Source organism: Amblyomma mixtum, chromosome 2 (genome assembly GCF_055824585.1).
Source record: "Amblyomma mixtum isolate Tamu chromosome 2, ASM5582458v1, whole genome shotgun sequence".
Lineage (NCBI taxonomy): Eukaryota > Metazoa > Arthropoda > Arachnida > Ixodida > Ixodidae > Amblyomma > Amblyomma mixtum.
Window position 1 is genome coordinate 40831449 of NC_143013.1, and position 13280 is coordinate 40844728.

A 13280-nucleotide genomic window follows, 5' to 3' on the forward strand; every position below is an offset into this window, starting at 1 on the left:
GTTATTGGTTTTGTGTTTGGTATTTTACTAATTTGTTCCTAAGGTCGAAACATTGCAGAGGGAAACGGTCTGAGTAAGGAAAAAAAATCAGTACGCCAAAATAAAACGTTGAGCCACGGAAGTCCGTGACTTTAAAATATTAAGTGAGCAATTCTCGAAATGTTCTATTGGAACAATAACAGCGAACAATAATAATTGCACCCTTGCGATGCTCGTGGCAAAAAAAAAAAAAGGCTTGTACGCAGTCAGTTACAAGTAAACTACTACTACTAATCAATTACATTTTCTTCTAATTTTGTAAAGCATTAGTTACTTTTGTAAGGTGTAAGGTTCTAGTTTATAAAATTTATTTATTTATGAATACTGCGATCTTGTACACAAGATCATAGCAGGTGGGAAACAATGTATTAAGATACAAAAATACAGACACATACGAACAAAACAGAATTGCACATAGAATTGCACATAGAAAAATCAGGAAGAAAAATACCGCGGCAAGGTCATAAACAAACAATTATTTCAAATGTTCTTCAAACAAATGCAATGATCTCTGCCTGACAACATCATCCGTAAGGTTATTCCAATCAGTGATGGTCCTTGGAAAAAAAGAATATTTAAAACAATTAACTCGAGAATTTAAGGGCGTTATGGAAAGAGAATGGCGATTTCTAGTTTGGTACCCCGAGGAATAAGCAAGGATATTAGAGGTGTCTACTTTGAAATTATTATGAATTAATTGAAAGAAAAATTTCAAGCGACATATGCGATTTATGTTAGAAATAGATATTTATTTATGAATACTGCGATCTTGTACACAAGATCATAGCAGGGGGGAACAATGTATTAAGATACAAAAGTACAGATACAAAAATTTTTCCTCCAGTAACCGATTACTAGTAATATGTTACATTTTTTTTTCAGGAACAGGTTGAAACCAGTGGTACAGTTTCGAAAACATGAACTCAGTTGCAAACATTGGCGTAGCCCCAAATTCCCTCGGGTTAGAGTGAGAACGTTCCAGCTGAGGAGCGCACATGCGAGCCTGAACGGCCTGCATGCGCTAGCCGCCTCTTCTTCGTTGCGCATTTCGCATTCCACCACGACTGCACAAATGAATACCTTGCGTTTTGGGATCCCCGCAGAGCGCTAACAACAGCGAAGCGCGGCGGTTTGCGCAACTACGAGGAGGTGAGCAACTCACATTTATTAATGCGGAAGCATTTCCTGGCTCATCAGTGGCGTTCGTCCGACGAGACAGATCGATAGCCAATCCAACACTAGCCACATAACAATCCATACATTGGCTATACCTTCGATGTTCGCAAGGCCTTCGACGGTGTTTGCCACGACCATATCCTTTCCCAACTCGCCTCCCTAGACTGTGGCTCCCGCATGTATTGTTATATCCGCTCATTCCTCTCTAAACGTGTCGCTCGCATTCGACTCGACACCTATCTGTCCGACCCCCACAACCTCACCCGAGTCACTCCTCAAGGTGCTGTTCTCTCTCCTACCCTTTTCAATCTTGCTATGGCCCCTCTCGCCTCCCAGCTAGCTGAAATTCCCGACCTGCATCATATATTTTACGCCGATGACATCACTCTCTGGTGTTCGTCTGGCTCTCCCGGTCACGTACAGGACACCCTGCAACGTGGCCTAGATCTCATCGACTCCTTTCTCACCACTGCTGGCCTCTCTCCTGCTCCTGAAAAATCCGAGCTCCTTCTCCTCAACCATTCCTCATACCAGCGCTCACACAACCAATTCGTCTCTCTCCACCTTTCTGGCTCTCCCATTCCTGTCGTCACGCAGTGCAAAGTTCTTGGCTTTCCTTTGCATGCAGCCAAGAACGTGCAAGCCCTCCACCGTGCTGTCACCACCTGCCACTCCGTAACTCACCTCCTGCGGCGCGTGGTCACTCCGCGCTCAGGTCTCCACGAGGCTCATTCGTGCCGAGTTGCCCACGCGCTGGCCCTCAACAAGGTCTTGTACTTTGCACCCTACGTTTCCTTCAATCAGACTCAACTTAACGCTCTTGAGACTGCCCTTGTGGGCCTCTACAAGGCAGCTCTCAACCTCCCTATCACTACCTCTACTGCAAAGATCTTTGCAACAGGCCTCTTTCATCCTCTCCGTTCTCTGCTCACTCTCCATCATGACTCGCAGATTACCCGGCTTTCCCTTACCCGTCAGGGTCAGTGGTTACTGACTCAAGCGGGTATCTCGCCCATTCCCTGCGCCCCGTTTACCTCTCCTATTCCCACCCCGGCTCCCAATCTTCGGATCCTTCCCCTTCCGTCCAACATGTCCCCCGTTCTGCACGCCGGCCGTCGTCATGCGGCCGCACAGCACCATTCCCCTCTCTTTGATACCCAGGGTGTAGCTTACACGGATGCCTCCTTCGTGGCTCCTCGAGGTTCCTGCGGCTACGCCCTGTACCACCCCCACCTCCCCGCTCCTGAAACTCACACCAGCGGGCCGTTTCTACGCCCTCCGGATGCATTGTCCCTCGAGGTCCTCGCCATTGCGCATGCCCTCCAGTCATTTGCCCTCCTTCCCTCTCTTCAAGAGTACACAGTCTATTCAGACTCACAAGCCGCTATATACCACATACAGAAACGCACCCTAACCCCTTCTCTTCAACAGGAGGTCGAACGAGCGGTCTCCGCATTGCAGCCTTCCATCGTTTTCCTCCGCTGGGTCCCTGGGCATTCAGGGATTGACGGCAATGAGCTGGCTCATCAGCTCGCCCGTGACACACTTTTCCGGGCACCGTTGATCCCCTGGCCCAAGCCCTCGGAGGACGGTGGGAGACTCACCCTTCACCGCACCATAAAAGAGGTCTACCTCGAGCTCCGCCTCGACAAACGCCTTTACCCTCCCCCTCATCCATCACTCACAGTGCCGGAGGCTCGCCTTCTTCGGCACGTTCAAATGAATGCAATCATCACCCCGTCTCGCCTCTTTCTCTATCGCTATCGATCGGACCCTTCCTGTCCCAACTGCCCCTGTATCTATGCGGACCTTGCCCATTGCCTCTTCTATTGCCCGGCTGCTCAGCAGTCGTGTTCCTACCCCCCACCTTCTTTATCCATCACCACCTGGCTCGACTGGCTTGGCGCTGAAGGGGAGGAAGAACAGCGACTTCTGGTCGCCCAGGCGGTCGACATGCTCGGCCTGTAAATTTTGGCCGAATAAACGTCTTCTACTACTACTACTACTGGCTAAACAGTCCTTCCTTGGCAAAAGAGCTCAAATGAAGAACAAAAAACAAGAAAAAGAAAACAAAAAGTGAAACTAAGAAATAAAAAATAAAAAATCGGAAAACAAAACAACAACCAATAATAAAAATACAAACAGAAATAGCGACCAAAAAAATGAAAAATTGGAGGGAGACAGAGGCAGGGAAAGGCCTTCGTATTTCCGTTCTTAAGCACACGTAAGTGCAATCCTGCAATTCTGCTCCCTACGGCTCGTACATTGAGGTACTCATCAATGTCACCAATGATGTGTTCATAAGAAAATGTACAAAAAATGCCGAACAAAGCTTCGAAAAGTAAACGAAGGTGAAATAACAAACGTATGTATTGCAACACATTATACAGCAAGCCAGCCGCACCAGCTAGCTCTTGTTCGTGTATACTTAGGCTGTTTTAATGAAATATGGTTGGACAGTAACGCAATTGTAATCGAATACCTCTCTGTAACTGTTTAGACACTTTTCATGGACTCTAACTGATCACTGAAATCACATTTCAGATGAAATAATTGTAACAGTAATCAGTCGCCTGTTTTCTGTAACGTGAACAAGATTGGTAAAACACGACGAGAAAAGGATTTTGTACTACAGGGCAGTTTCAACTTTATAGTGGTAATCAGCGCTGTTGCACCAACGTTGAGGCTGAAGAGAAGGTTATATGCGAAGGAAAGAATAGGGTCCTGCAAAGATCCGTGTGGGACGCCTGGAGGGTACGCGAACGCTGCTATAGTTGGGGCCATTAGGTGGAATTAGTTGAGAACGAGTATCAATAGTGCTTTTATCCACGAGGAAAAATTTGGTCCAGATAAAGAACGGGGTCGTCGTTTTCACTAATGCTTATTTTTTCCTTCCGGAATGAGAAAAGAATATTCCGAGCCTTTCGTGTGGGAGGCTACGAGTTTTTATTGAGCGTTACGTAAGCGGTGTTAGTAGTCCCGATCCCGATGACTGCGCCAGGGGTTCGCATTCTGCTCCGGACGGTTGGGTCAGGTTGTGGCAAGGCTGTCCGGTTGCTCTTTTCGACGATTTCTCGTCAAGCGTTGTCAAAAAGGCATTTCTGTGACAGAAAGAAAAAGGAATAGCGCGTCAGTTTTCAGTATTCCGCACAGAGTTCGAAGAAAAGCGAGGACAGAGTAAAGTGGACCTGTGTCTCTATATTATCGCTCTCTGTTGACAAAGAAGGTTCTTACAAAGAGGTGGCTTTCTTTAAAAACGGATCTTTTACAGCATGCAAAAAAGGATAAGGAAATGAACCAAATCAATGGTGTCCTGTGTCGACATAGATATACACTTCCAGCAAAGATAAAGCATATTGTTGATAATGCATATTTACTCATTATTATCTACTGTACGACTCTATGGGGTACAACAACAAAACACAACAAACAGAAGTTACTAGTTGCGCAGAAACGTGCACTAAGATTTGTTACAAGCATACCAAGGTGTTCCCATGCGCTTCTGTACTTTAAGCAATGTGGTGCTTTATGTATGGATATTTTGCACCCTTTCAAAGTACTGTGTGCTTAAAAAAACGCAGTTAAAACACTTAATAAACTGACGCTGGCAGCCTTTAATCTTCATCAGTACACACCAGTGTACAATACACGATGTCACTTGCCCTGGCTTCTATACCTTTTTGCCCCATATGATACCTTATATAGTACCACATATGGCACCTCATATTGTGCCTCATATGGTAAACAGTCTTCATCTTTAACATTGCATTAACATTCTGGCAGAAAAAAAAGAATATGTATTGAAGAAATCTCACGCAATCAGTGACTGCCCGTTATGTGCATTTTCGAATCGTTTGTGGTGTCATTGCAGATAAATTTGGTCAGCTGTAATGTCTCGCATTGTAATCGCATAAGGTTGTTCGTAAACTTTGGTGCCCAACTGGATAACATTGCATTCTAGAAAATCCGGAGGGTTGGTCGAATGGATTTGAAAGGAAAATGCGTTAGGCGCTGTAGCGGCCATACTGTCAGGTGAGCACCTTTGCTCTCCCATGGACGAAAAATTAAAAAGGGACACATTGCGCTGAAATCGAAATGATGCAGGTAAATACGGCTGCAGGAATACGATGTCAGGGTTTGCAATACGACGCTCTGAGCCTATTCCCAATTAAGGACTACGACACGAACAGCATAATCTCGACGCTTACAAGAAATTAGAACGGTCAATGCGACCTGTGCGCGGCAGGGAGGAGGATGGACCGCAACCTTTTCGGCGGCGGCAGTGATAGGCGGCTAGTTAAGTTTGAACTGAAACCTGGACGACGAAGGAGAGAGAAAAATGTGCTTACCGTTGCCTTCTTCATCATCCGCGCTCTTCTGCCGAATAATTTCTGTTGGGGCGTCAGACAGCAGGCAATGAAGTAATTGAGTAGTGGACAGACATATCAGCTTTGCCTGCTCATGACACATTGCACAAAGACACTGTTTAGAGCTACCCTTGCTCTCCGCATGAGCGCCCTCTTGTAGAAGTGCGCGCGAACAGATATTTATTCGTACCACACCCTCATCATACTATTGCCTCTGCACTTACTACTTCCACTGCAAGACAAAGGCCTTTCCTCTATAAGGGTGTTCGAAACAGAATCGAATACTAATAGTACAGTGAAAAACCGAACCGAACACGAATCGAGTGCTTGTGCGAATATTCGAACAAAACGAAGGGTCACGCTGAACAGCAAAGTACCATAGGTCATGGCATTACAGCTGTACCTGTCCAAAGGCGCAACGTGATTTCTACTTGGGGACACGCAACGTGAAATCAGTATATTAACTTCATGACCGACATGCCATACGCATAGAAAAATACCTTTTACTATACTAATGACAGCGAGCAAACTAGACCTCAGTAGTTTATGAGAGGGACGGAAGTTTGAGCCGTAGCTTCCGATATCACGAACGCAAGGTTTGCTATACATGGATAAACCTGTTCGCGTTGTCAAACATATGAGCATTATGAACGCCGCCACATAAATTTACCGCGTCACGGTAGTGAACCCTGGTTCCTGCTCAGACAGATCGCGGCGGCATGCTGTGCGTTGTCGGAGTGAGCACTGTTTTTGAAATGCTCGTCAAAATAAACTACGGCTACCCTATTCAAACTTCGTGGTAAATATTCGAAAACTTGAGAACGAATTCGATTCCTTAGGAATAGCTTTGAACATGCAGTATTTTATTCCCAGAGCCGGAGCGAACGGCATTTGGGAAGATATTGGCAAATATGCTAAGATAATTGGCCTCTACAAAGCACTGTGAAGCGTGGCTAGACCACCCATGTCATCCTTTCATGTATCAATAGACCCCTACTTTTCCCTTCCTTAACAACCCAATGCCCCAACAAACGGCCTTCAGCCTCCCTTTCTACCTAAACAGCTCATTCATTCATTCATTCATTCATTCATTCATTCATTCATTCATTCATTCATTCATTCATTCATTCATTCATTCATTCATTCATTCATTCATTCATTCATTCATTCATTCATTCATTCATTCGTGCAGCGAATCGAATAAAAGGATATTCGATTCGCCAATCGAAAATTTCCCATATTCTCACACCCCTTATCTTCCATATCCCTCGTATTGGCTCTGTCATGGGACAAAACTGAAGCCGCCTAATTCCAGTAAACTTCCTAATCTCATTAACTCACCTTACCACGCTTGCCTTGTTTGGGGTGATCTCCGCTATTCAAAGGGACCGTCGATAGCCTCACTCATATGTTATTCGGTTATTTGAACCTAATCGCAGGTTACTCGAACTGCTCTTTGGGGCAGCGATAGCCACCCTCGATCTACTTCATCCCACCTTCACCTCAAGCTAAATTATGCCGCGTGTCTGAACCCTCGGCTTGATGTAAAATAGTTCATTGGAGTAAACGCTTCAAACTAATCATCGAGGGTAAATCCGTCTGCTTTCGCAGAATTGTCGCATCAGACACTTCATTGTCTCGTATTTTTTTGTTTCAATTTATAAATGCACAGCTTTTCGAATAAGATGTCGGTTGTTAGTGAAGCATCGCTTCATCCTTTATGGTCACCTCACTCCGTCTCATTGTTTTGTGTTAAGCCAAGCTTGCACTAACTAGCTCAGCGTTTCACTGGGTTGAAGGAACCGTGTTTCAATTTATAACAAATTGTTCATTGAGGAAATTTTTTTAAATATTATCATGCCGGATATCACTGCCCAAAAACAATCAAGGAGTTACTTACCGAGACGTCGTCAGACAGCATGCATTTGATTGGCTGAAACGCAAAATAGCGGATATTGTTAAGAAAAACAAATAAGGTAAGTAAAATATGAAACAAGGTAAGAGAAAGAATGACCACAGTGACTCGACTGATTGTGAAAATAATTTGATATCTGTGACAATTATTTTGTTGAAATTTTCCACGTGTCTTGTCCAGGCGAAAAAATGATGCAAATCAGGTGCTTGTAGGCAGTTGTATCTGATAAGCACCTCATGGCTCTTTTGGCTAATTTTACAGCAATGCCGGCATGAACCTGTTGGCATTGAGAAATAATTTGGCGTCTTTTCGCTCAGGAAGAAGTTGTCTTCATCTGAGTTGAAACTTTTGGAACAGCTTAAAGTGAGGTGAATCTAACAGCCCGTGGTCAGAACTTTGCACTAAATCAGCACTGAACCTCTGGGGCCCGTGGTGCGAGAAGATCAGTGCAGACTATGAACGGCGGTCTTCCAACCGCACAGTTACTGTGTTTGGAGCGAAGATGCGACGACGCTTACCTTTTCGTAGTTGCCACCCTGTGTGCAGTTCCAGTCGAAGTTGGGAAAGCCCTCGGCGAACACGGTTTTCACGCATGATGCATTCTGCATTGACGACATCGAGGAACGGTGGTGAGGGCCTCAAGGAAAGCACCGACTTTTGACACTAGATAATATTGGCCAGCATCGAGCTATGCATAACGCTGGAGGAGCTAATGCCGTGTGTACAATGGAAGCCTGCCACAAATTCTTAAAAATAGGCTTTTTGAGGTACAAGATCACTCCTGCGGAATAGTAATACCACTGCTGGCGGACATAAACAAACAGGTGCATCAGGTTAACTAACCAGCTGGTAGTTGTCTTCTAGTATTCTTTTCAACATTAGTTGTCTTCTTAACTATTAAACTCAGGCGCCTAGCTGCAATCAGGGATTTGAAGCTGGCCGTTAACAATAGCCATATTAATTTTACGGCGGGCGATTACGCCTGGCTTCGTCTACATAGGTTAGTTTCACGCTTCGCCAAAGGATGGCGCTGCGGCGCTCGCGACTAGGGTGCAAGCTTCCTGCAGCCGCCCGTTGCAAAGTACATACACTGCCATAGTTCATCGTCATCGGTCACGGTCGAAGGCGGAGCGCGGATCACGACACGGAGGGCGCTTGCCTCACTCCACCACGTTACCGCGACAGCACGTAGCAGGTGGGCGAGGAGGAACACAGCCAGCACTACGAGGGAGGAGGCGGAGAGTACCGCGGCGAAGACGAAGCACGGTCAGGTGGCGGCGGAGGCCAACTTTGAGCTGGCGATAGCTGCGGGGAATGGGACTGAATATATTCGGCGAGGAGGAGTGTGAAGCGCAGCACAGACTACGAGGGAAGGGTGATACCGCGTACTACATAGCTTCGCAGGCCGGAGCGCGACCTCGTACTCGTACGAGGTGAAGCGGTCGCGGTTGCAGCGCCACGATCGCACGCACACGTACTTGAGAAAGCCGAGTACCGCCGCAGATTCAAAGCACCGTTCATGCCAATGGACGAACTGTAGGTGCTCGTACCGTTCCCAGAAGCATCCGCCGTAGCAGAGTTTCGCGACTTATGCGGCACAGCGTAAACAATGCATAATGTTTCAGTTTCAAACATGTGATTACCACCAGAACAATAGCTTGGCAATTTTTGGCCATCTCATGCACCATTCCAAAACCGGGCTTCCTTGGCATGAGCGCACAAAGTGCTCCCAACATTCCTGGCATTTAGCCAACTAGCGTAATCTGTTGGTCCTCTGTAGCGAACACCACCTAAGTGAATGGGGATAATTATAATTTTGAGAAAATTAGAAAATCCCGAGAGATTCTGCGCGAACATTGTGGTTATCATTGTCAACCCTTTCCTGTCACCGGCCTAAAAAAAAAGAAGAAAACAATGAAATGTACCGAACATACGAAATTCTCCGGGTTACTTTCAGTGTTTAGCGCCACGCAGCACATGGTGACAGGAGTGCGAACTAGAAGCGTTTGTCCATATTTTCTGTGCGCATTATTCCCTGGAACACTTACTGTGTGATTTCTATTCCGCCCGGGCTGTTGTGATATGGTATTCGCCGTTGCCCTCTGCTCAAGAACGCATGCGACTAGTTGGCTAATGGGGTTTACCGTCCCAAATTGACTCAGGCTATGAGGGACGTCGTAGTAGAGGGCTTTGGATAATTTCGACCACCTGGGGTTCTTCAGCATGCACCAACGTCGCATAGCACATGGACCGCTAGCATTTCGACTTCACCGAAATGCGACCGCCGCGGCCGGGATCGAACCCACGTCTTTCGGGGCTGTAGCTCAGGAAGGGAATTGTCCCTGTGCACCAGCATATACAGGGTGTTTCATCTAAGACTTCCTGCAATTTTTAAAAATAAGCTATTTGAATTAGATGCGCGCTTTTTATGGCATAGCATTGTCAGTTGTGTAGTACATCATAATGCAGCTAAGACGTGCTAACTAGCAGGCTTGTTAACCAATATTTAATAGTTAACTTTTAAACTATTACCGTTGGGCTCCTTAATTATTGAGAGGCATGTAGCCCACCGTAAGTAATGTCCATATCCGTTTTTAGAATTTCGAGAACGCGATTATCGTCGGCGCTGTGGCCCAACAAATTTGGCTATTTCGACGAGTTAGGCTCACTGGAGAGGTTGCTTTGCCTGCAAGCTTCTCAAACCGCATGTATTTTGGCGCGATGTAGGCGTAATTTGTTGGGCCACAGCGCCGAGGATAATCGCGTTCTCGAAATTCTAAAAACGGATATGGACATTACTTTCGGTGGGCTGCATGCCTCTCAATAATTAAGGAGCCCAACGGTAATAGTTTAAAAGTTAACTATTAAATATTGATTAAAAAGCCTGCTAGTTAGCACGTCTTAGCTACATTATGATGTACTACACCACTGACAATGCTATGCCAGAAAAAGCGCGTTTTTAATTCAAATAGCTTATTTTTAAAAATTGCAGAAAGTCTTAGGTGAAACACCCTGTATAGGAACACTAGATAGGACTCTAGCGGATGAGTGAGTGAAGGACACATGAACGTGCAACATGGAGTGAAGTGTATGGTGGGCTTTGGAGCACGCGCAAAAAAAAAAAAAGCTGCAATTTTTTAAAAGCGCGCTGAGATAGCAAAATTTGTTCAGCCACAGCGGCGGGGGTATGCGTTTTCGAATTTCTAAAAACTGGCATGGCTATTAGTTCGAAAGTAACCAACGCCAACCACAAATTTTATTACCGTATGTACGATATTGTGCCGTTGCCTAGAAACTCGAACTATTACCCGAGCTTGTGCGACCCCTGCTCGTATAGTAACTGGTGTAAGTTCGGAGGAGCGCAGCGCTAGCTGCTTGAGGGCTTGCTCGGCAAGAACAACATGAGTCGCACGATAGAAACAGCCACCTGCCAGTGCAGTGGCGCATCTCTTAACCTCTGCGCCACTGCACTGGTAGTGGCATGAGGACTCGCCGCCATCAATGACTGTTAAGTAGAAAATGACCAATTCTGCATCTATAGGCATTAACCCACTAAGAATATCACGTCATACCCTTCAGACGGAGCTTGAGTGCCCTCTTCAATTGAAGAATGAACACCTGCTGTCGCACGTCTACTCGGTTTGATTACGTAAAAACCTCTACCAATTTTTTATTAACTGTCAACTACAGATCTGTAATTGGAGCCAGGAGTCTATGTATGTTAAAAAGTGAACTAGTAGGATTCACTTATTTGGCTGAATAGTTTAACTTGTTTCTTAATGTGCACAAACACCGACATTAATATGTCGCAGACGCCATCGTTACACCTCACGAAGTCTGTCCCTAAAAATTAGTGGCCGGCTAACCTGAAACACGCGGCATATTCATCGTACCCCACAAAGTGCCCCTATTAATAGCCTCATAGGGTGTGGAAAACTTCCACTTCTCTCCTGCACGACCAGCTTTCAGTAAACCTGTGTTACGACTGCGGTGGCTGGATGTAAATATTCAAATTTGCCCTCCACTTTGTTCAAATGTGAAGCAGCAGGGCAGCTTTCTACCTTCCGGCACGAACGACCTGCCACGGCAGCTGTTAAGAAACAGCACCGAGGAAGGCCTACCGCTAATGCCGCCTATTCAAATCTCTCAGGAATTAGGACAATACTTCGTTGTCGTCGAATCGAAGGCAGTGTGACGCGACATCGCCGCTGTCTTTTACGGAGGCGCTCTAGAGCTCTGGAACAAGCCTTTGTTCTATTGATGGTTTCTGGGCTACTGTTAGCAAGCGTTTACTTGGTGGAAGTGAAGTGGAAAAAACATGCCATTTCTGTGCTAGCAAAGCATCGGCGGGAGCATTCTACTCCGGTTTTCATAATTATTTCAGCGAACATGCAGGCCGCCACAAAAGTCAATTGCCCGCAACGCATACCTGCGCCATGCTTGGCCCTGCCCGAAGCTACAGTGAACATGAAGGCTTTTGAAGTGTATTCAGCCCACAATGGCCAAAGGCCAATGGCATGAGACAGCGGCTGGCATTCTGCAGACCCACCTGAAATTCATCCCAGTTCTCCCTTAGAGACCTAAGGAGAGGCCAGAGGACGAAGAGCCTTCCTGCGCACCTCCTGAAAACTGAAATAATTATTAGGAACTGATTTATGCTGACAATATCACATCTACTGAAAATATGAGGCGCTTCCCTCAAAAAGAAAAAAAAAAAACTACGGACACAGAAACGTTTGCTTTCTTGGCAGAAATTTCACGTCCTTACCTTTTGGGTACTGTTGCTTCGCGACATTCATTTCATCACTGAAAGAAAAATCACTCTTGTATCCAAAACGTGCAGCCGAGACTTTTTTTTTAAACCTATATTCGCTAGCCACTATTTTCGCTTTATTCGCTGGCCACAAAACCCAATTTCGCGCCATGGACGGCGAGGGACGCCGTCTTTTGGGCTAATGGGACACACAATGCTCTCGCAGTAATAACCACACCTCTGAACAGATATGTCAACTTTGAAATCATAATACCACAAATATGTTCTGCTTGTTTAACAAACAGGGCTGCCATTATTATGATATTAGTGCTTGTCCTTATCAGAAAGTCTTTTACCCTCGCAATTCTGCTCACGCAATTAGGTGATTGGTTGCGTTGTTGTTGTATTAATTTAGTTCATGTGGAATCAGAATTTGTTTAACAATTACTACATGCAGTGACACTCGTGGGCATACTACAATTACCGTTTTTATGTTTTGCGCTTTACGAGTGTTTGTTTTCAATAATTTGTTTGTGTTCATCTAAAATATGCCCTGTTCTTGTTAAAATGATAAATGCCTGCTACTTGCTCCTGTACACAAAATGTTCAGGGTAGTTGTACCAATCAGGCGCTTTCTGCGCATTTTTTCATGCCCTATGGTTTGTCTTTGTAAACTACTAGAAATGAACAGACTTAATGATCTAAATCTAGAATAATTAACATGTGCTATATTAGGCGAAAAAGTGACCCTCAGAGCGTGGCGCTCTGCGTGGAAGAGGATGTCAGATGCTGGCAGTGCCACTTCAACTAGTTTAGTTTCGAAGAAGTAGGCGCCCGCTGAGTGGAGGAAAAAGATTGGTCCTTGAAATAACGAAACAGCGCCACTAAAAATAAGAACCAGGGAAAGAAAGACAAGCACAAGCGCTGAAATGTGAAATTCGGCCAAGCCAGGACATGGTACAAGCTCTGCAGACGCTGATGGCGATGAGCGGAGTCAATACGGCGGGATTCATTTCTTGTACACAGAGCT